This window comes from Rousettus aegyptiacus, unplaced genomic scaffold (genome assembly GCF_014176215.1).
Source record: "Rousettus aegyptiacus isolate mRouAeg1 unplaced genomic scaffold, mRouAeg1.p scaffold_m13_p_7, whole genome shotgun sequence".
Lineage (NCBI taxonomy): Eukaryota > Metazoa > Chordata > Mammalia > Chiroptera > Pteropodidae > Rousettus > Rousettus aegyptiacus.
In genome coordinates, this window is record NW_023416310.1 from 85,691,868 (window position 1) to 85,717,302 (window position 25,435).

At 38.4% G+C, this 25,435-nt stretch overlaps 1 protein-coding gene and 1 pseudogene across 4 annotated transcripts in view; one reads left to right on the forward strand and one right to left on the reverse strand.

Moving 5' to 3' along the window:
- Positions 1-25,435, reverse strand: part of SGCD (sarcoglycan delta) — an 811,202-nt gene that overhangs the window by 230,822 nt on the left and 554,945 nt on the right. The window lies entirely within an intron of this gene.
- Positions 20,591-20,708, forward strand: LOC118605891 (annotated as a pseudogene).

A 25,435-nucleotide genomic window follows, 5' to 3' on the forward strand; every position in this document is an offset into this window, starting at 1 on the left:
TGAACCGTGGTGTGTTGTACAAGCCACATTTGCTTATGCGGAAGAGATAGCTGGAGGAGAAAGTTAAAGTGTTATTTCCTGTTAGTTCTTCTTAGGGATCTGGTAAATCAAGTATCCTTTCTTGGCACTGCTTTGATTTCAACAAGTGCTACGAAGAAAAAATTTCCAAATATATACATTTCTTTATGTTTATTTTCAAAGTGCTTTCATGCATATCATGGTGTTTAGGAGCATAGATTTAAACCTAGTCCCTCCACTTACAGGGGGCATATGATATAATCATCCTTAGTCTGTTTCTTCATCTGTACAATGAATATCATAGTAGTAGGTATTTCATAGATTGTTGTGAGTTTTCAATAAGATAGTGCATATAAAGTGTTTAGCACTGTGCCTGGCACATAGTAAATGGAGCTAAAATTAACTTACCAGCAGCGGCAGCAGCAGCTAAGTAGTTTTAATACCCTCGCTTTGAGTGGGGAAAGTGAAACAATTTCAGAGACTCGTGCAAGGTCATATGCTTTTCGGATGAGAAGAACAAAGATCTCACTTCTTTCTTGTTTTCTCTACTAAAATACCACACTGACCTCAAGCAAACTACAACATCTCTATGTAAAGTAATCCAAACAAATACACAGTTCAGGTAAAACATTGTTCCTCAAAGACTAATTGCCATTAAATTTTATTACAAATTCATTTGCTTGAGAACCGAGAATTGAATATATGCTTCCTAAAGAAGACATCTTTGAGTAAAGTCAACTTTTTTTTTTTTTTTTTGCAGCTATTAATACACATTTTACTCTGATGTTTCCTGGGGCTAGTCACTTTCTTCCCAACTGTTATTACAATCTTTCCAAGTGTAAGAAAGGATTTGAAAGAAGAGAGAATTGGGCTTATTTCAGGGCTAATTTATCTTAAAAATACTAAACTCAATGAATCAAAATGTAATATGAATTCCTGTTAATCATAATTGTCTATTCTGCACAATTATAAATAAGCTCATAAGTCCCCAAATTGCATCATAGCCTCCTTTGGGAACATGACTGTGAAAATAAAGAAACACACCTATATTCTAAATACCTGTATGTTATTTATTTATAAGAGAATACATTCCCAAGTACTGTCTCTGCTGCCCTCTCCACTCTAGGCCCTTGAAGTCCAGTTAATCTGACTTAACACAAAATTCTAACAACTTGGTATCTGATTTCTAAACACTATGGAAAAGACACTCCACTAGAATTAAAGAGACAAAAATTCTATCTACCCTCCCAAGACTCAGTGTTAAATCAGTTCCTCCCGATGGTTTTTGATTTTCCCAACAGTAAATAAAGATGGTTAAACAAATAATCTACTCATTTTCCTTTAGTTATAAAGTTATATAATCCAATCAAATTCAGTAGAGTGGCATCTTAAGTAGAAACAGGTATCAGAAGAGGGCAGATAAGGTGAAAGTAAAATACACAGACATATGCAGTCTAAGCTAACTCTGAAAGTTTCTTAAATTGCCCCTTAAAGCAAAGAGCTAGACTCTGAGAAACATAAAGGTTCAGAAATGTCTTCTTTTATTTTTGCTTGCATTTTGGCTGTAGAGTCGTGGTCCGATGGACTACAAAGTCCCCGGTCTTACTTGAACAGTGGGAAGAATACAGAATGTTTGATCATTTCCCTCTTCTCACCCTTTCCCTCGCCCTCGGTGTCAGCATTATATAACTGAACTTGATTATATAAAATTCATGCATGATTCTACTCTACTATATGTTATTTTTCACATATTTCTTCCCTCGCCTGCAGTTCTAACCATGGACTGAATATGTAATATTTTTAAGGCCTAAATAAGGGGGAACCTCAAGGTTTCAAGGTATGATTAGGGCTCAAACTTTCTCGATTTAATATAGAGCTCTAAGGACAATGCAAAATTGATTTGTCTGAGAAGGAAGGAAATAAAATATATTTTTAGAAGAACAGCAAATAAATAAGTGTGAGATTCTCACTCCATGACTCTCTCCCTCTTAAGTGGAACCCAAAGATTTATTGCATCTTGAGCATATTATAATAAAGGTGACTTGAGATTTAATTATTTAAAATGAGATTGTGAAAATTAACTCCAGAGTAGAGTCCCTGTCTTTCCTGGGAAGTGAGAGGGCAAAGGACAAAAGAAAAAAGGACTGAAAACTCGTGGCAAATATGAATTTCCTAACAATATCTTATACATAGAAAATAATTTGTAGGATGGAGGCCTTTTTCCTAAGAAAACTGGATTTCATCATAGCTATCTTCAGTCAAAAATTAAAATTGTTTTATTTTAGCCATTTGTTTGTCATGTTAAAGTTTACTCTCATTTAATACCAACAGAAAGTTCCCCTTACTTTCTTTTTCCCAGAATTTCTAGTCATACTGTCACAGAAACTATTAGAATAGGATGTTTGTCTTGACATTTGTTACTAGACAAGAAAGACCAGATGCATCAAATTGTCTAATTATCTGAAAATTTTTTACCATTAGAAAACAATATGTTTTTGAGAATATGATGCACATCTGATGCCACAGATTTTGACATTTTCATAGGCTTCTTAAAATTGACATTATGAACAGAGTTGCCATAAGAAATGAATCATCTGGCTAGAAATATAGGCAGAATCTCACATCAAAAGGTACTTGCAGATTTGGTAAAAGCCTAGAAAAAGAAAACTGTTTTTCATAAGCACTGCCTAAAGTATGCCCTGAAAGCACTTTCTCTATGAGATGCCCGCCCCAGGAAAAAAAAAATGAATCAATCTATCTATCTATTATCATCTACCTACCTACTTATCAATATGTTTGCAAATACAAAAACCTATTTAATTAAATTTATTTATTGGCCCAAATCATCTTGGGAAATGCTATATACTCTATTTCTTAGAGAATTACAGTGTATAGTAGTCGTCTGTTCAAGGTTCTGAGAAGCCGGCAATAAAAGTACGATGTCTTTATTCGTCCCAGTGTTTTGCAACTTAGATGGCTACAGAATACCTTTTCATCAACTGTTGTTTATTAACCTATAGAGCACACCATGGGAAGTACTATTATGACATACCTCACAATTTGAAAATCTGGGGTTGTAATGTCCGAGATTGAGCAATGCCTTAACTCAACCATTTTAGGCTATAGAATGAATAGGCTTATACCTAATCATAATACCCAGAATAGCTACCATTCATTCGCTCACTCCTTCCTTCCTTCATTCATTCATTTGCTCATTCAACTACATTGTTATCATATACCCTATTAAAACTTCCATGCCATCTCCTCTGGTCTGTCTGTCTATGGCATACATCACAGAGACTGTACTCCTTATAATTCCCATTCTTCGAAGTCCTGATAAAATCTCATTTCTTCTATTAATTTTATTGCAATGCCTATGATCAAATGGATCATTCCCCACTTTGAACTCCAAGAGTGTCAGCATATCTACAATTATGATAATCCTTTCTAAATCTTTTTAATATTTTTAGGTCTTGATTTGATGCCTGAAATGTTTAAGCCCTTAAAAGACAGGGACTATATTTCACATATTTCAGACTCATAGACCTAATGTGGTTTTGATCCAATAAATCATTGTTCACTTGACATATGCAGCAACACTACTCTCTGGCCTTAAAAATGGTATCATCCTGGACTACCCACAGTTGAGTGCAGCTGTCCCCCTTGAAATGCAACAATCAATACTGCATTTCCTACTCTGTATTTATAAACAGGAAATTAACTGTCTTCCATCATTGTTCTAATCGACTTTCAGCTTGGGTTTGAAAGGAAAGAACTCGGTCAAACAAGAGGCTTTATTGATGGTATCAATCCATTAGCAGTGCTTTTGGTTTCACTATAATTGTGCAATAAGCAATAAAGAAACACATGTCAGTAGTTAGGGCGGGGGGGAGAGTAAGGGTGTCTCTATAAAGGATTCCCTGAAAACGAGCACATAACCTTTCAGGCCAATACTTATTTCTTGCTTAAATTTAAACCTCTGGGGAATATAGAAAGGAAATCCTAGCCAATTTACAGAGGGAAACAGAAGTAGGTAAATGGAAGCTGCCCAATTGAAGTTAGGCCTTTCCAAATCGGTTTAGTTAGTCCTTAAAAATTGCCTCACTTAAGAAAAAAATGTCAAGATGTTAACTGGCCTTGTAAAAATTTCAGGGCAGTGATAGAGTATTAAATGCAATATGTCTACTTCTTTAAAACATCAAGTACTTATCAAGGAGTTAATTAATATTTACTAACAATGCTTTAGAACAGATATTCCTTAGAGGAAACATGGAAAATAGAGGATCTTTATAGATATACAAAGGGCTTTTAGTTTCTCTCTATGTAAAATGGGGCCACTGAGCTTGGAGAGGTTCTGAGGCCCAGAGAGCAAACCAATTCCTGCAGGGGCACACAGACAAAACAGGAAATAGCTGCCACATCTCTTGACTTTGACTTAGTTCAATTTCTTGAATTAAGAGAGTACGTTTTTTGACGAGTCCTCCAAGTGATTCTCATGCACACCACGGTTTGAAAAACATTTTAACGATTTAAATGACTGGACTAGTAAAACAGACTATAAATTCTCCACTTAGACTGTTAGTTTTCTTCTAGAAAAGAGAACAGTTGAGCACACAGAACTTGTCTTATGTCTTTATGTCTAATCATTCAGATGGTGTGAGCCAAATAATGTGCATACAATTATATGCTTATGAAATGGCAGAAGGGAAGAAGGGAGAACAGAAAGACAGAAGGGAGAGAAAAAGGGCAAAAAGAGTATTTCATCCCAGATGCTTGGACAGGGTTGTTTTTTTATGTCATACAAGAGTTCACCACCAGTATATGCTATCCTTTGAATGAAAAATAAGATAATCTCAATACTTTTTCAAAGAGCTTTGATTTATTCTTCATTATTTGGGTTAAATTCCTTTAAAAAACAAACACTATCATTAGCCTCTAATAACATTCTGTTAAATGGACATTTTCCTAAGTGGTTTCAAGTTTTGAGTAAAAGAAATTAGGATATATTGAAAACCTACTGTGTACCAATCAGAGGGTAGAACACTTTACAAATTCTCTCCCCCGTGATACCCAGAATACCCACAAGGGTAAATCAGCACTGCCCCTATTTACGAAGAATATTTTATAGAATATATATTTGTTTATACACATACACCCATCCCTCGATTTACGTGGTACTTTTTTACATAGTATTCTCCCCTGCTACATTTACGTGGCCTTTTTATATGTATTTCCATTTATGTGGTCTCATTTTACATGGTTATTTTTTTTTTTCGTTTAGATTATTGGCAATTATTCTTTCTAAAAAACAATAGCTTAACTTATCAATGTACAAAGAACTATTACTAACATGATTATTACTGAACTTCCAGTTCATTGGATGGCAAATAAAAAAGCATGGATGAGTACTGATGTTTGTCAGCATTGTTTTCACAAATGCTTTGCTGTAGAAGCTGAAAATTATATGAAGGAAAAATGTCTTCCTTTTAAAATACTTATACTTTTAGATAACGCACATGGTCAACCACACAATTTAGAATCTCTCAATATAAAATTTGCATATTTGCCACCAAATACAACTTCCTTGATCCAACCTTTAGATGGAGGCATTATTTCCACCTTTAAGGCTAATTATACTAAATGGAGTTTTAATGATAGTTTAAATAAGCTTACAGATAACAAATCACTTACAGTTATAGATATCTGGAATAAATACATGACTTTAAGTTGTATCAAGAATATCACTTTAGCTTTGAGTGATATAAAGCTGTTAACTTTAAATGCTTACCAGAAAGCAATCTGGCCAAAAGTGGTTGTACCAGGAAATATGGTTCCAACAACTGAAGAGGGACTACCTGGCATTATTAATTTATTAAATAAACTTCAAGAAGTCTCTGACAATTTGAATGTAGACGATATTAACAAATTACTGGTTGATCACGAATTAACTGAAAATGAATTAATTCACTGAAAATGAATTAAATCTCTGACGCCCATCCTGCTGATGAATAAGGCAGTGACTTTGAGTCAGTTTCAGTCACTGCAGAAAATATTTACAAAGCTCTTCAATTAGCCACAAAACTGGAAACTGCAATTCTAGATATTGCTCGAACATCCAATGAGCCTTAAAATTTTGAAAAGATTTATTAAAATGTTGCAGTGTATAATGAAGAATTTATGAAAACTTAGCAAAAGATGGAGTTTAAAAAAATCGTCCAAAAACATAAACATAAATAAGGAAACTGAAGCAGGCTTCCAAATATTTCACACGATGAAGACAGTGACTTTGTGCCAATTAAAAAGAGAATATTGACTGCTTTAAGTTATAATACAGAGATCGACAGTGAATAAAATTTATTTTGGTCTTTCTGAATTTTCATTAGCATTCTTTTTGTCAAAATATGTGAAATAAAGATTTTTATGACTTATATTGGTCTATTTCTTTAGTATTTTTTTAATACTGGTGGACTCTTTATGATTTTCTTATATGTAAAAAGACATGTAGAACAGCTAAACTGTGTAAAATGTTTATACATACCTGCATACATATGTTTGTGTGTGTGTGTGTGTGCACGTGCATGTGTGTATTCAGTTGCGAAAAGTCTAGTAGAGCCTGGACTGGACTGGACCCTGGGTGTAACTTCATTCCTCCAACACACATACATCAAATGAGAAAATAAGGTTATAGGAAATAAAATGACCTCTCAGCTCCCAAGTGAGAAATGCAAGTCTCTAAACTAGTCATCAAGTAGGACATGAAGGACACTTACCCTTTCCTATCTTCACTTAAGAGTATCATGGGGAAAGGATTTGGCTTTAAAATCTTCTGAGGTTTCTCTGTGTACCCCAGGCTCAGACACCACTGGGCAGAAGGTGGTGAGGTAAAAGTAAGCATGATGGTGGTGTTAAAATAAAAATAATTTTATTTTGCTTCTGTGTTTTCCTTAGTGTAAGCCAAAATAATGATATAAATTTGGTGCCTTAGAGACTATCCCAGAATACATGCAGCCCCTTTCAGGGATGTGATATTTGATACACTTTTGGATGAATGTGCCAAATATGTACTGCTTTGTGCTTCTTCTTTAAATCTTTTTTTTTTTTTAATGTAACTCTTTAACGTTGTGGAAGAAATTAAAATTCCTGTAAATAACTGTTACATATTTAATCAGTAAATGTCTAATCAGCCTTTTATATATGTCAGAATTTATGTTAGGGGATCGAAGGCATAGCGACAGTGACCAACTGGAAGAAACAAAGTAGGTAAAAAAAAAGCTATTTTCAAAACTGTATTATTAAAGAAAAATAAGGTGTTCATACTACAATCTTTACTATTTTGAATAAATACAGTTCCTGAATGGGATATTACAGTTAAACACAGATTTTCACACATGGGAAAGCAAATAAGAAAGCAGAACAAATGTGATTTTGGTCTGCATTCCACTAAAATGTAGATAACTGAACAATGTAAAAACCCAGAAACTGAAAATATTTCCTCAGGCGGAGGCTCTACTCAAGACATGTTCTGAGTCTAAATTACTTTTGCACTAATGTAATTTTTTTTTACAATATATAAAATAAAATTTTGTTTATATCCTAACCAACAAAGCAAACGTAATTACTAAATGTGTTTCAATTCAAAATTTGAATTAATGAATACAACTTGCTAAGTATAGTCATTTTCTAGGGCTGCCATAACAAAACAACTACAAACCAGGAGCCTGAAAACAACCGAAATACATTGTCTTACAGTTGTGGAAGCGACAAGTCCAAAATCGGGGTGTTAGCAGAACCAGGCTCCCTTTGAAAACTCTGGGGCAGGACTCCTCCTTGCCTCTTCCAGCTTCCAGTAACCTCAGCCCTGCTCTTCTGCTTAACAACTGATTCCTCAATTTATTTCTTTTTGCATTTTAACATAAACAGCACAAAGGAACCAAGTTGCACCATTTACACTTGGCTTGGAAATCTTTTCACCTAAATATTCAAGTTCATTGCTTTTCAGTTCTTATTTCCTCCCAACAGCAAAACATAATTCAACCAAGTTCTCTATAAGTTTATAACAACGATCGTCTTCCCCCAGTCACATGTCCGAAGCACCTCAGCGTTCATATTTCCAGCAGCATTCTAGAAATACAGGTATTCTCTAAGACAATACAAATGTTCTCTACAGCTTTCCTCTCTTTTTCTGAGCCCTCACCAGAATCGCCTTTAACATTTCTATTTCTACCAACGATCTTTTCAAGGCAATCTAGTCTTTTTCTATTAAGCGCCTCAGAACTCTTCCAGCCTCTACCCGCTACCCAACCCCCAAGCCACTTCTGCAGTTTTAGATGTTTGTTACAGCAGCACTCCACTTCCTGGGACCAAAATCCATTAGTTTCCTAGGGCTGCTATAACAAAGTTATAGGGCCCAGGTGGCTCAAAACAGCAGAAATTTATTTCACAGTTCTGGAGACTAGGAGTCCAAAATCACAGCGTCAGAAAGGCCAGGCTCCCCCTGAGACTATGAGTAGAATCCTTCCACGCTCTGGTAGAGGGTCTCAATCCTTGGCCTCTGCCGTCCCATGGTGTTCTTCCTGTCTCTGTCCTTGTACTGCTTTTTTCTTCTTATAAGGACACCAGTCATATCGAATTAGGGCTCACCCTAATAACCTCATCTGAACTTCATTATATCTGCAAAGAACATATTTCCAAATAAAGTCCCAGTCACAGTTACCAGGGCATTAGGGCGGGGGGCAGGGGTGGGAGGGACACAATTCAACCATAACAATAAGCATGCCAAGTATCAACTATTGTCTTTCAACTCAAAGCTCACCCTTCATTACATGCTTGTTAATAATGGCCCTCTTTCTAAGCATCCCTTCCTTAGCATCAAGGTGATGCTGGGTTTTCTCCTGGAGTGACACTGCAAAAGGGAGGTCTCTTGCTCTTCTCGCCTGCTGCATAGTGAGTGGGTTAGCATTGTGGCTGGGAGGACTTCCAATAAAGCTGAGCCGGCCCCAGGCCCAGAGCACCTCATCCCTTGGCCACATTGCAGCCTCTGCCTTGCCTGACAATAACCTATCGGCGGCTCTCTTCCTAGAGACACCATATGATCCAGGTCTCCCCTCCCAGAGCCCTGCCTCTCTATCTGCCCACACTGAGCTTTCTTGCAAGATCCCCAGTCTTGTCACTGCCATCACTCCCTCTGCAGGTCCATGCATGGCTTACCTATACCCTGCCTGGGACCCTCTCCTGCATATTCGTGCTGCTAGCTGCTGACTGACTACCCTGTTTGCACTCCAGAGGGCTTCCTGCTTTCTGATCAGTGACTGCAGACCAGCTCTGACCTGGACTATTACGCAAACTTCTCTGCTTTTCAGTGGGATTAACTGTATATCTTTTCCAACAAAGTCTGACCTGTGATCTTGGGGAGAGCTTGGCCCCCCCCTTTGGGTGTTCTCCCTCTACCCCTAGTACCATACAGAGTTTCCTTAAGTCTCATAGTTACTCTTTCATCAGAATTTAATAACTCTACATTAAACTCTCCCTCTTTAACTTCCTGTGTGGTCTCTATATCATGATTGGACCAATACTGATACAACAAGCTTTCATATAGATATCGTGTATGTTCACTAGATTGGCAAAACAATGAGCCTGAAGAATAAAATAAGCATCTCGGAGTGGGAAGCAAGTACATCTTTAGCGTAGTCCCCAATGTAATACATCCTTTTCTAAAAAACAATTTTATTTGAGGTATGATTTATATACAGTTAAGTGCATATTTTTTAAAAAATAAAAATACGCAATGCAATGTGTGTTGATAGCTACTATACCTGTAAAAGCACCACCACCATCAAGATATAGGACATCTTTATCCCTTGTGCATTCTTCATGAGTCTTTGCAATTCATTCCCTGCCATCACCCTCAGCCCTAGGCAACACTGATCTGCTTTCTGTCACCATAGAGTAGTTTTCATTTTCTAAAATTTGTGCAAATGGAGTAGTGCAATGTGTATTTGTGTCTGTCTGCTTTCCCACAGTGTGACAATTTTGGGATTCTCCGTGTTGCTGCATATATCAGCAGTTCATTCCTTTGTATTGTTCGGCGATGACATTGAATGGATGCAGCATAATTTGTTTACCCCTGGGTTTCTCACCCTTGGCACTGTGTCATTTGGGCCAGATAACAATTCCTGTTGTCCTCTGTACTGTCAGGTGTGTAGCAGCATCCCCACTCTCAAACCTATGGATGCCTTTGTGACAATCGAAAATGTTTCCAGAGACTGCCAAACCTCCCCCTATAGAGCAAAACTACTTCTCAAAACCACTGACTTATCCGCTCACCCATTGATAGACATTCAGGTTGTTTCCAGTTTTCAGCTACTGTGAATAAAACTACTGTAAACATTTATGTTAGAGGATAACATTTGCTTTTATAGTATTTGTAATACATAATTTTCCAGTTTCTGGACACTTCTCATGGGGGGGGGGTGTTCACGGCTTTGAAAAACAGCTGGTTCTACATCTAGACGCTGCAGTGTGGTTCCACATTCTCCGCATGAAGGAGAAGTCTGTCTGTCTGTCTGCTCCACAGCAGAGGAAGCTACAACGAGCGTGTTTCCTCGTCTGTGTGACAGTGCTTCAGATGTTAGACTATCATATTTCTTCTCTCATTTTTTCCCCTTCAGGATAAGTTTTAGTTTCTTCAGCATCCCTTTCATGTGTTAGAATTTCTAAAATCATGCAATTTTGTTTGCTTCTCTAGATTGAGTAAGTATCATTTGGCAATGATACTTACAGAATGCAATATTCAAAATTGAATCCAAAGCTCCAAATACTACTTACTAGTATAAATAAAAAAATGAATGCTCATAGTCATTAAGCAAAACTATTGTACTTAATGTAGCTTACGACGGAACTGGTTCATGGTAACTTATGGTTAAATCAATCTATAATTTTTTTTCCACACAAATTGCTATTAATTAGAGTCTCCTTTATCCCATTCTTGTACAACTACTTCAGAGGTAGCATAAATATAAAAGATTTTACATTTCGCTATGTTATCTTCCTCTCTGCCTATGTGAATCAGCGTTTAAACAAATCAGATTTGACTTGAATCTTGATTGTGCCATTCAGTGCAGTATCTTAGCTTTGCAGCACCGAAAAATTCATTTAGAATACTTTTTAACTCTTCTTCTATGTTTAAAAATAAATGCAGAAGATGAAAAGCCAAGGGCCCTGTTGGCTTTTGTTGGTTTGTCATGTCTTCTAAAAATCCCAGTGGCTACAGAAAGAAGCTGTGATCAGGGTCACCTATGAACCATAAAACATTTGGTTTCTGCAGAATTTGGGAGCTTTTTCCCATGGGTAACTCAGAGAAGGAGCTCTGTTCTCTCTTGCCAAAAAGCAGGTTTGAAAGCCACGGCAACTCTGATAGCATGATCTAAGAAACAGGTAGAAGCTGCGTGGAGACTGGTCAGAGAGAGAAATGCCGAGAGCTGCAACTTGTATTATACGAAAACCAAGCACTGGGTAAGACAAAACTTTTAAGAAAAATTTGGGAGGCTGTACCTGGAGCATGGCCTCTGAAGAACTGCAGGGACCATAATCTTTCTGCCAGAAGGATGAAAAACCATAATACAAAGCAGCAGCAGCTGGAACTCAGATAAGCACGAGATGAGACTCCAGCGGTGGAAACGCAGGTGGAAAGATAGTGTGTAAGGCAGAGTTTGGAGGTAACCGGAAGGTACTGTAACTACTTGTAGTGAACAGGACAGACTGGAGTCACACCGCTTGGATTCAAATCCTTGCCACACTTGTACCAGCTGTGTGACCTCTGGCAAGATAAGTAGCCTCTCTCTGCCTTCCTTCTCTTATCTCTAAGTCCCGAATAACTGTATCATGGAGTTGTAGGAAGAATTAATGAGATAAGTCATATAAAGTCTTTAGCAGTATCTGGTATACCAGATTAAAAAGCTCAATAAAGGTCAACTGTTTTATTATCCACCCAGCAACCGGGGAGGGACATTGCCATTAGCCACCTAGCTGAATGTGTCAATGATTCCTCTGTGCAGATAGAATGGGATGTAAATAATTACCACATACCATGTTGTAGTTTGATGTTCTTCTAGTTCACGGTCAGGTTAACTATTTAGTAAACTCGGTAGTTCATTCAGTTAAGGATTCGGCTACTTTTTCAGTCCTATTGTCCTCTTGGTAAAATTCTTAGTTATAAAAACTCCTTCAGATTTTGTACCAAATCACAGCAATTTCCATAGCAATTGTGACTATGATTATGTCCATGGCAGTTCAAGTTCACCGGCTCCACGTTTATGATTCCATCCTTAGAAGACCACTCCATCCTTGGCCAATGAATTTTCATTTAAAATGGCTGTCAAGATTTCGGTATTTGAAGTGAACAGATAGGCACTTCTTAAAAAATATTCCTTAACAAAGTGTATTCCCAGGTAGTCTCTGAACATAATGTCTGCTAAACTTACTTGTACTGAACACCACTGAGACTTCCCTGATGGTTGGTGTCGATGCATTAATCAAAGTCCTTTGGGTAAAACTGTTCAGTCAGCTGTGAACTCACCTAACTGTCCTGATGTCTACACCATATTTCTCCATCTTGTCCACACGTATGTAATAAGAGGCTTTGCCAAATGCCACACTGAGCTTAGACCCAAATCATCTACGGCATTAAATTGGTCTATGACTAATCAAATTCATCATTTCTTGGCTGAAAAAAAAAAAGCTGTTGAAAAATAGTACAGTCACACTAAAAAAAAAAATTAATATAAGAAAGGAAGTAAGAAAGAAAGATTATATCGATCTGTCTGCCTATCTCTGGAAAATAAAATAAAAGGCTAATTTCGGGAATGATGAGATTCTGAGTACATTTTTATTTATTTAGTCTTTGCTCATCTGTTTTTCAAAAATTTCTATATAAGTCTGTATATCTTAATGATATGAAAAGAAGTTTCCCTCTAAATCCTAAGTAAATAGATAACATTAATTTGTTTCTACTATTGATTTAAGTTCTAGTTACACTTCTCTTAATTAGCTTTTACTTAAAGGTACTTAAAATTCTATACAACATTTAAATTATATGATCTGAAAACAAATGCCAGTGCTTTGTGAGCAATGGGATTCCTCTATCCTCTCAAATAATAATAGAAAACAACTAGAATACTGATTTTTCTAATCTCTTAATCTGGAACACAATGATTCTTTCCAAAGAGGATTCACAGTTAATCCAAATAATTTTTTGGTGAACTTCTGGCTTATTGTATATTATCCTTGTTATCTGACTTATTCACATTTCCAGGAAAAATATGAGTTCTGGATGACTTTTTAATACAGATTTAAGAACTTTCTTTCTGAATGAAATGTCCCGCCTGTAGCAGCCCTGGCCCCACCGAGCCTCCCATCCAGGGTGCACAGCACAGGACATGAGAGCATGACAGACTGTGCACGCCTGCCCACATCTCCTGGCTCTGCGCCTCCATTCCCCTTGACAGTGCGGACATGAAATTCGGGCTGTTTTGGGCAATCACAGCAGCCAAGCCACCAGCAAAGGTGGCAAATCCGAGCTCCAGGAAAAATGGGCAATCCAAATTGCAGCCTACGGAAGCTTTCTGAGAGGAATGAGACAGAACGGTATTGAAATATAGTAGCAACAGTTAGCCAGGCTCTTGCGACCAGCTGCCAGGGTGTGAGAACGGTAAAAAGAGGGTGCTCACAGTCCATTTGCTCCAGATGCTATAATCCTCCCTCCCATCTGGAGAACACAATGTTTGCGGCTTTCAGAACCTAGAAACAAATATAACTATCCATCTTACCAATAATCCCAGCCTTGTACAAAGAGTTTAGAGTAGGCCCAGCTTTGGAAAATTTCTGGCCAGTCATGTTTCTTTTTAGTTCCCTTGATCTTATTTCCCTCCTCCTGGTGGATTCTCAGGACACCTCTTTATACTTTCCTTGTCTAACTCCCTTCACTTTATTCCTTTATTCACTCACTGCCCATACACGTCACCATGGGCAGTTGCCTGTCTTTGGAATGGGCAATGGCCAAGTCCAAGTTTATGTACATGCAGACATGTCCTGAAAACTAATTTCCAGGCAATCTGAGGCTATTCTAAGCATGTCCTTCCAGCTCATGCTGCTGTACCCTGTGAAAAGATGGGGTTGCCGAAGGTGTCCATGGAGAGCTTGCGGGTGTCCAGTGCCGCACCATGGACTACACGAGCAAAGAAATACAACTGCTCTCCATCGTCACGCTCTGATCGAGAAATCAATCTAATTTACCCCTAGCAGAATGCTCTAATTAATGTGATCTCATTTACCTTTGTGCCGAGTCAGGCAGGTGGTCAAACTGAAATTGATATCTTTTAAACAGCTATAGCACAGGGATTAGTCAACACAGAACTGGAAAGCGAATGGGAGACATTTGTGGGTGTAAAATTAGGACAAATTTTTGAGTGGCTGGAACCATTCAATGATAGGTGTGCCACAGGAAGTTCTGATTTCCAGGCTCTGTGGGACTTCAAACAGAGAAAGGGTGGCTAAGGCTGAAGGTGCTATAGGATGGGATTTTACAAAGGGAGAAGACAGTGGACATCGAAGCTACACTTACATTTAGACAGATCTGGGTTTGGAGTCTACCTCCTGGGTTTGAAAACTGGTTTGACCTTGAGAAAAATTTCTTAATCTCACCAATTCTCATTTTCCTCTTCTATAAAATGGAGATTAAAAACGGTGTCTAAGAAAACAAACAACCGGAGCAAAAAGTGGGCCAAAGACCTTAACAGACACCTCACCAAAGAAGATAACATGGATGGAAAATGAGCACATGAAAAGATGCTGAACATCATATACCATTTGGGGAATTAAATTAAGAAATTAAAACATCCCTGCACACCTATTAGAATGGCCAAAACCCGGAACACTGACAGCACCAAATGCTGACGAGGATGTGGAGCACTGGGAGTGCTCATTCACTGCTGGTGGGCGTGCGAAACGGCGCAGCCACTTTGAAAAACACTTTGGTGATTTCTTACAAAGCTAAACATTCTATTAACATATAATCCAGCAATAAGGTGTCATAGTATTTACTCAGAAGAGTTACAAACTTATGTCTACACCAAAGAAAACCTTGCATGGGGATGTTTACAGCAGTTTTATTCACAATTGTCAAAAGTTAAAAGCAACCAAGACGTTCTTCAGTAGATGAATGAATAAATAAACTTCATTCAGGCAGTGGAATATCATTCAGTGCTAAAAAGATATGAGCCATCAAACCATGAAAAGAAGTGGAGGACCTTTGCACTCATATTTCTAAGTAAAAGAAGCCAAACTGAAAATGCTGTATACTGCATGATTCCAACCTATATGACACTCTGGAAAAGGCAAAACTATGGCAACAGTAAAAATATCAGTGGTTGCAAGGGCTTGGGGGTAGGAAGAGGAGAGGGATGGTAGTGAAAATACTTTGTATCATACCGCAATGATGGATACATGTTATTATACATTTGTCCAAACCCACAGAATGTACGGCACCAAAGGGAACCCTAATGCAAACTATGGACTTTGGGTGATTATGATGTATCAATGTAGGTTCATAATTAGAACAAATGTACCATTCTGGTGGAGGATGTTGATAGTGGGGGAGGCTATGCATGTGTGGAGACACAGAGTACATGAGAAATATCTGTACCTTTCCCTCAATTTTGCTGTGAACCTTAAATGGCTCTGAAGAAATTAAGCCTTAAAACAAAACAAAACAAAATACCTCATAGGGCTATAATGCAAATTAAAAACGATAACATAGATAAAGCATTTAGCATGGTACCTGATATATGGTAAGCACTCAGTAACAGGTAGGAATTATTACTACTTAAATTTTTAAATATTATCACTTTTTTTTTTTTCTTATAACATCTAGGTTGCCCATCAGGACATCTGTATTCTAAAGGGCGTGCCAAGGTTACAGGAGAAAGATGAATATGATTAAGGCAACATGACCATAGCAGGACTAGAAAATTTGGTTAGGGGACTCAGGAACTATGAATTATCCCTGGCTACTGCTGTGTTCTTAGGATATCAAACAAGCACTCATTTGTTTGTTACATTGCATTAGAGAGCATGTTACAGAAATTTCCATTTTGGTCTGCCCCAAATGATCAGATATTGACAATTTTATATGGTTCTATCTATATGAGGATGATACACCTCAAATCACCTCTCCATTTTATGTTTTAAGGAAAGATTTGATGGTGGTTAGAAACAGTGTAAATTAGCTTCACTAAAGTATTTATCTCTGTAATTCTAGAGGACTCTCATTGAATTCTCTGTGAACTTTTAAAAAAGTTTCTTTACCCTAGCTCGAGTCCTGTTTACATCGGTTTACTACCCGCTTGTGTTCCTGGCCCTATTCTGGGCACAGTGCATTATGGTCTCTGCCTTGCGTGTGGAGACCTGGGCTAAAATCCTATATCTGCCACTATTTGATGCATAACCTTAAGATATGTCTTTAATTTACTTAGGCCTCAGTTTCCCCATTTACAAAATAATGGAGTTGCAGTGGTGGTTGTCTAGGTCTCGTCAAACTCAAAAATTCCACGATTTTATAGCTGGGCTCTTGTTTGCTGGTCCTGGGATTCATATTCTTTCACACATCACCTCGCCCTCATAAAATCAATCCATTCCAGGAATTTTACCAAGGTCTAATTTGCACAACAATTATTCCTACCCAGCCAGCTTTTTCCTGGCCCCAGCTCTATCGACCAGGGAAGGGACGTAAAACTCCAGCCATCTGTCCGTTTCTACTACAGACTGTGTTTCTGAATGGTTGCCTAGGATAAATTTAATTAGGAAAGTAAACCTGTTGGGAAAAATCACAAAATACATTGCGATACCAGAAAATAAGAGAGACTTTTGAATAAGATTTGTTTTTCTCTACAGTCTTGAAAGCTGGTGAAATATCTGGGATTTTCCTTCTTTTCCACCTTGTAATAATTGTGCAGTTCCAGTTGTCTTCAGCCATCAAATCGCTCCCCTGCATCTTACAGTCCATTAGAATTTACACTCCTACAACAAGGTTCTCTTACCCTCCTTCCCCACTACAACTGCCTTTGTGATTGCCTTATGACACCTTTTCCCAAACATCCCTACTAACTTTTCCTGTGCCACTGGAAATCAGAGGACACTGATTTTTGCTTCCCAACAACTACTCTGCCTTCTTTTGACAAAAGTAAAACCATTTTTGCTTTGGGGGCAACACTTCTGTGCCTGTATTCCCTGGGGCTCTGCAGGTGGAGCTCAGGACCCTGGCAGACTCAATTTGTCCATTCAGTAAGTCACCAGCTGTGTGCCAGGCACTGAGGATGCTGGACTAGAATGAAAAGGCTCCTGTTTTTTTTTTTGGATTTATATTTGTATAAGAACTTCTAGAGATTAAAAACTGTAATTTTACATTTTTCCATCCTTAGCAACTAGCATACTACATGGTACACGGTACATACTCCCAAAAATTTGGTTAAGGAATTAATGAATAAAACTATCTCAAGAGCGTGTGATGGTAAAAACATAATGTGTATGGGGGTGGGGGGGGAGAGAGAGAGGGAGAGAGAGAGAGGGAGAGAGAGAGAGAGAGAGAGAGAATGCCTGTGCATGCACATACGCACGCATGTGACATTATTGAGTTAGCAATGCTAGGACTGCTCCTGCCGTTTTACATGGGTGAAGCCATTTAATGTTTACAGCAATCCTAGGTGATCAATGCTGTTATAATGCCAGCTTGCAGAGAAGGAAACCATAGGTCAGAGATTAAGGGGCTGGCCCAAGGCCACAGAGGAGGAGACAGTAGAGGGAAAATTTAAACCCAACAGTCTAGCCCCGTGGACTGCGCTCATCATCATGCTGCTGCTGTCTCGTTCTCAGCCATGGACACGAGACTGAGGGAACTGACAATACAATAAAGGTGGCAAGTTATATTTTTACTTCTCCCTTCCCATGTGAGAGGCGATATTTTTGTATTTTACCCTTTTTTTCCCCCCTCATCATCAACTAAATACACTTCAAAACAAATTCTTATTTTTTAACCATTTTGACTTCATGGTTCTTCTTTTACCAGCAAGATGAAGATCTATACAACACTTGTAGTTTGGGCCAAATAGAATGATGTTGATAAAAACACAAAAGAAATAACTTTGGAGGTCAAAACATATCAGTGCATAATACTCGCATACTCATATAATAACACAATGAAAACTGAGATTTATGCCATGTCTTTCTGGAAACCCACAAGTTCTTTCCAAAATCCTCTGGATCCAGTAAGTCTTTGATAAGGCTGGAAACCAGCAGACTTTCTAGGGTAACCTTTTAAGCGAGGGCCACTCAGTGGCAAAGGAACTCTGTAAGTCAGCATTCCATGGAGTCCTGTTTACAGTCTGCAGGAGCATTTGCTGGGCTATTATGAAGAACGCTAATGCTCTCAATTACACTTAAATTAAGATAAAGCAGTAACCTAGTTACTGTAAAAGTGGTTTTATTTATAGACAGCAATTTAATCTTTAATATGCAACCACCATCTGTAAAACTACTTAGCCCCATCTATCCCATTTATGTCTTTATTATCCTCTTCTAAAAACACATGGAGCATTCTTGGTTATAGATGCAAAATGAGTTCTTTTTGTAACACTTTTTTAAGCTTAAAAATGTTGATGTAATTACAGTGAATAGATACATTTTTGTGCTGAATGTTCTTCATCCATTATATACTATAATGAAATTAACCACAATCTCTGCAGGGGAAAAAAAAAGCGATTTATGATAGTTGAAGAGGAGGATCATTTTCCTTCTCTAATAGAAGCATTTGTTTGGGTGGCAAGGAAGTCTGGAATGGGGGGTGGAGGAGAGGGAGGCACAGAGTGGCTCCCATGCTCAGGACAGTCGACCTTTTCAACCAGATCTCTCAGAGGGAAGCAGGCCTTTGAGCATACGGAGCCAGCTGTGCTCCTTCAACTGGCCTTGCTAGCGGCCCGGCTTTCAAAGTGCAAATGGTCTCCCCTGTCAGAACACATCTGGAAACCTAACCAGCTTCTAAGCTATGCATTTCGGCAGAGGCGCCTATCTCTCCCAAAGGATAGAAAAGTCATTCTCAGGGCAGGGTTCCCAGGCTCTGGAGGTTCTATTCAAGGCCCGACAGGTATAGTCATACTTTTAATGACGATGAGCTGACAGCTGGAAGGAAACACGCGGGGGGGGGGGGGGGGGGAGGAGTGGAGACGAAAGGAGGAAGGGAAAATGAACGTTTTGAAAACCTGGTGGGAAGTCCAAAATGAGCAAGTTTGTTTGGCCTGATCTTTAAAATGCAAAAAATCTCAATGAACTGAAATCTTCATATAAAGGTAGATGATTTTTGACACCAGATGAAGACGTATAAAGATAAAACTTGGGGTCAGCAAATGCAAGTGCGGAGTGCCACAACTTCCCTTCCCCCTCGCCCATGGTGGACATAATCAGCCACGGCATTCCTTCTCACCTGCCCCCGGTCCAGTATGCCATTTTACTTCTGGCTCATGGGATACAATCTACAAGCCACTGCAAACCAAGTCACCCCTCATTTTTACAGCCTTGGAACTGATGCTCAGAAAAGTTTACTGACTCTCTCAACGACACACGGCAAGTTAGTACCAGAGTCTCGAATGGATCCCAGGTGTCCCCCCTTCCTGGTCTTGGAGTTCATACATGTCACGGGGATGTCAGTTATACCCAATCAGCCATCACTCAGGGTGTGGTGAAACAGGAACCTGCAAATCGGACTGCAAGAGACGAGCATGCGCGCAGCCTTCAATCAGCCCGATCCATCTTCTAACACTCCCAGTCCCAGACGGTGGTGACGGAGACTCAGCCTAATGATCCCTGGGGTGTGAGCAAGGGCCACACAGTGCTGCGGCTGACTCCTGTTGGCAATGCTGTTCCCGACAAGGATTTAGCAAAGCTTTTACGAAGGGTCCATGAAGTTGTTACTATTCTTTGGGACATTAGTCTCAAATTCGATCATATGTTAAAAGCGAATAGTCCACGAGGAGGTAGACTAGAAAGTTATGTACCTCTGTAAAGTAGGTCCACTCCCTCTTTCACTCCATCACAGCTGTGTATTTCCACCAAAAATACTAACAACACCCAAGTTATTTTGTTTTCTATCTGTTTCCACCACGAGAACACAAACCTCATGAGAGCAGGAACATTTCCTTATTCTCTATCATATCCCTAGTACCTTGCCTGGTACCTGATGGAAGGCAAGTACTTAAACTATGTTTATTAATTTAATAAAATTCAGAACATTTATAATGGAAGACACAGGGTTTTTATCTAGATCGACAGCTAGGGAATGAGGCATTGTTAGGCAAGATAAGTGATAGTTACCAAGATGACTTGAAACCGTAGGGACTCATAATATATCATGGAAAGAGAAAGTAACAGGCTGCAAAACTGTGTTTATACTGTGTGTTGAAATACACTCTTGTATCATTGAATTTTATCTTGGGGTGTGTATGCATTGCCATTGAAAAACAAAAATAATTTAGTCTACAGCCATGCCACCCTGGACAAGCCCAATCCCGTCTAATCTTGGAAGCTAAGCAGGGTGGGGCCTGGTTAGTACTTGGATGGGAGACCACGTAGGAAGCCAGGTGCTGTAGGAGTAAAAAAAAATAAGGGATTGTATGCTGACAAGGTCCTTGCAATCTGTGAGGTCAACCAAGGGTTGCCTCGCCTAAAAAATAATAATAATAATTAAATAAAAATAATTTAACAATCACCAACATATTTATTTTTACTCTACTTTTCCAATTATAGTTAACAGAACTGAATTCCAGAGACAAGGGGACAATTGAAAGGTCCAGAGGTGAGGAATGGCAGAGCCGAGGTTTAAAACAGGGTATTCCAATTCCATTCCTATACTTTCTCCTGTATTAGCCTGACTCCTAGGGTTTAAGAGTATCTTCAGAATCCTGACTTCTCAATCCAGTCTTACCTGCAGAACACACTTGACTGGGCTGAATGTATTTCATTAACTCAGAGAATAGAGAAAAACAATACATGATTTCTTAGCAGAATTATACTCAATCACTCCCTTCCCTTGAAAAAACCACCCTGCTTCCACGCTGAGCTAAGTCTATTGTTTCCTCCTACTGAACCATGTTAAACTGTTCCTGCCACCCAAGAAAGTGCACCATTATTTGAGGCCAAAGTGAACTCCCAGATTTAGAAACTTTCAACTCTCAAACATAGCCTGCTACTGCTCTCCGTGGATAAAACATTCATTTCACAGTTAGGGAAGTGCTCTTGTGACAGTGCACAGAATCACAAGTTATTCTTTCCATTCAAATCAGCCATTTCTGACTTGAGTGACTATAAACAATTGGCCCATTTGCAGCACTCAGAGAGGACGTAAAATTAACCCCCAAGGCCCAATGGCATCCTAAATATAAACTGCAGGGATCTGAGTGAAGGAAACTACTTTGGCTAGATTCCACACACGTTTCCAGGCAAACTTTCCTTGCACTTATACAGGTGACCAATAGCCCTCTCATTTTTAAACCCATGGGGAAAGACACAACTAAGCTACATGGCAATGGCAAATTTTGATTGCAAATGCAGAAGGTTTATCTGTGCAATCATCTTTCAATTAGTCACACTAAAAGAGAACTGTTGCATAGATAATACAGAACCACTGAATATGAGAATGTCCTTTCATTTTAGTTTTGTAACATATGTAATGCTTAGTAAAGAATAAATAGTTATTAATAATATAGCTAAAAATAACATTTATCAAGCATGCACTATGTACCACATGCTAAATCAAGCTATTTATAAAATGTCCTCATGAAGGAGAATTATCACCCTCCCTTTACAGAATAAGAAAACTAAGAGTGGTTCATTAACTCAGTCAAGGACAAACAGCTAACAAGTAAGTAGTGGGTGGCTACAAATTCAGGCCTATTTGCAACCCAAACTGTACCTTAGGCCAGTGTGCTACATTTGTTACAGATTTATCTCCTATGTGCTTAGAGTGGCTTTATGATGTTCACAGAAGGTGAATGCTATGTCAACTTAAAAGATGTTCCTGCAAGGCCACTTCCACCAAAACTAGTCTTGCCCCATCCTACCAGAGGGTCTGAAATTACAGAATTAAAGTTTTAATACTTAGGTTAAAGGTTTAATAATTGAAAGAAGCCCATTAAAATGTCAATGCATCTTAGATATAATACCAAAAGCACAAATGATAACTACAAAGAATCAGTAAATTGTATTTTACCCGAATTAAAAGTTATTGTGCTTCAAAGGATACGATCAAGAAAAGTGAAAAGACTACTCACAGAATGTGAGAATATATTTGCAAATCATATATTTGATAAGAGTCTAGTATCTGGAACTCTTATGAAAATAATTTTTTTTTTCAAAAAAAAAAAAAAAAAGTGGTGCTGGTGAGGATTTGAAAAGACATTTTTCCGAAGACTATGAAATGGCCAAAAAGTGGTGTTCAACATTAGTCATTAGGTAAATGGAAATTGAAACTACATTGAGATATCATGTCATATCTAGTGATATGACATGATATCTCAATGTCATACTAGATATGACATGATATCTCAATGTATATGGCAATAATAAAAAAAATGAATGACAAGCGTTAATGAGGATGTGGAAAAACTGGAATTTGTTTGTATTACTGGTGGGAGTTCAAGATGGTCCAGCCACTGGGGAAAAGAATTTGGAAGTTCCTTAAAATGTTAAACCTAGAATGACCATATGATCTAACAATTCCACTCTATACCCAAGAGAACTGAAAACATATGGCCACGAATATTTGTAAACAAATTTTTCATAACATCATTATTTCTAATAGCCAAAAAGTAGAAACAACCTATATGTCCATCAACTGATTAACATAAATAAAATGTGGCATTAGCTGTAAGAAGTAGTATTATCCAGTCATACAAATGAAAGAAGTACGTGCTACATGCTACAACACAACATGAAAGGTGATATACCGTGATTCCACTTATAGGAAGTATTTAGAAGAGGTAAGTCCACAGAGGCAGATGCAGACCTGTGTTTCCCAGGGCTGGGGGAATGGGGAGTGACTGCCTGATGGCCACAGTTTCCTTTTGGGATGATGACAATGTTTTGGATAGAGATGGCAGTTGCACAATGTTTTGATTATACTAAATGGCAATGAACTGTTCACTGTAAAGTGGCTGATTTTAGATTATGTGAATTTTACTTCAATATTAAAAACCAAGTGACCTTCTGTAGGAGAGATCGATGAGTTCTGGGCTTCAAAAGATTGCACGGAAGGCACAGAAGGTAATTCTCGCTCATTTCCAACTTTTTCAAAGCAATCTGATACAATCGGGCAAGGTATTCAATAAAGGTGCAAACGTAAAGGATTCCTGGCTCATTGAGTGTCTTACATAGTAAGCTCTTAATCAAAATTTTACTTCACTTCGGTTTTTCAGAGCACATGTCTAAAAGCTTAAAAATGGGGCCTAGGAAGACTCATACTGTATTCTCACTGGGGCTCTAATGTATATAACCCCCAACAAGAAGAAAATCGGTACTTGGTAGTTAAAATTTCTTTTCAAGCATAGAGCAAAAGTATACATACAGTACATAAACATTGGGTCTCTTGGGACACTGCCTGGAGTAGGCTAACTTCTCTATCAAGATTAGATGCTATCCCTTATTTTTCACAGCCCAAAGACAGACAGCCCTGCGGTTAGAGGCGGAAGCTGTAGACACACATTGCTTGGGCTTGAGTATCCTTTCTGACATTGAGCAACTTACTTAACATTACTTGCTTTTAATGCCTCTGGAATGAAGGAAATAAATGTAACCCTCTTAGGGTTGTTCAAAGGTTAAACAGGGAGTCAATTCCTGGAAAATTTAAGTAGCATTGTAGCCATCTACAGTGCATTTAATACATGTAAGTTATGGCTAGTATTACTACCGTAATTACTACTATAGCTATTATTATAAGTCTCTTTGGCTGTCATAATTAAATTAGGTGCTAAAAAGGGTACAAAATGTTTTTTAAAAAATAGACAATGGGGCCACATTTGGTTAGGGTTCCCTGTGAGGAATGGGAAAGAGAAAAGAGAGGGTAGAAAATGACTAATTGCTAAACACTGCAGTAGAGATGAGAGATACTCCACAACCATATCAACACGCTAGCACAGCATGAGCTGCAGTAGCTCAAGAAAGCTTCCTGGGAGAGGTGGCAGGTGAGGTGAACTTTCTCTTCTATCATTTAGAAATATAAACGCCTCTCTTTAGCTATGGTCTTCTTGCTGCTGCACATGAAAACAATCTTTTGAAAAAGACCTTTCCATCTTTACTTAACTTCCCACAGGCTTCCCTCCCTTGCTGCAAATTGCCCACCTGGAAGCACATAGAAAACGAAGCCAAAGTCCACCTAGCAGAATAACAGGCCCTTAAGCTGCAGTGACTGCCAGAGAATGCCGGCTCTCGGAGCAGGAGCATATGGTGAAAACCACCGGAAAGGCACTGGTAATTTTTACAGCAGGTTATTACGACAAACCTCCTTTGAGAGGCCAATTCACAGCTTGTCCTGAACACTACATTAACTCATTTATGGTTTTCCAAAAATGCTCGATTTCCTACTGTCCCTAAATCTGACAAATATGCTCTCCTAATTCAAAGCCCTTATGGAGAGCCTTAAACTCCCAATCGAGTGTGGCGCCATTTCAAGGTTGCAAATCCAGCCTTTCCAAGGCATACCCTAGGTGAGCACACTTAGGTGTAAACCTTCAATGCCTCCAAATGTAATTTTCTTTAGGCTGCCAGGATTCTCATAGCTTCTCTGCTTTATACCTAGAAAATGTGCAGCGAGAAATCATTTGAGTGCTCAAACACCCCCTGTAACAAGTTCAAAGTGGTGATTCCAGAAGTTGAACTTGGTTATAATTTCCACAAGTTAAAAAAAAAAAAAAAGACATACGCATATTTCGGAAAGAGTAGAATTAGCTATCTCCTCTTATTTTCCCTGAATTAGCATCTCCCCTTCTGGTGCCAACTTAAACATCTAACGGTCAAATTGGGATTATTCTTTGTTGCTAGATAAATATGAATCATTTCCATCTGTTACCAAGACTCTGTTTCCTTGAAAATGATGTAAAATTCAGATGTTAATGCAACACTGTTTTTATTGTTTAATCACAACAATGAAACAGCCTTTATATACTATAAAATTTGCCAGACATATAAAGGAACTTCAGTTTCTACCTTAGCAAACTTTGTGCCATCTTCATTTCTTAAAAAATAACCAAATAGCTCTGGGCGTGATGTTAACATAGAAGACTGTCAAACCTGCCTTCCAGAGACTATACTGCAGAGGAATTAAGAA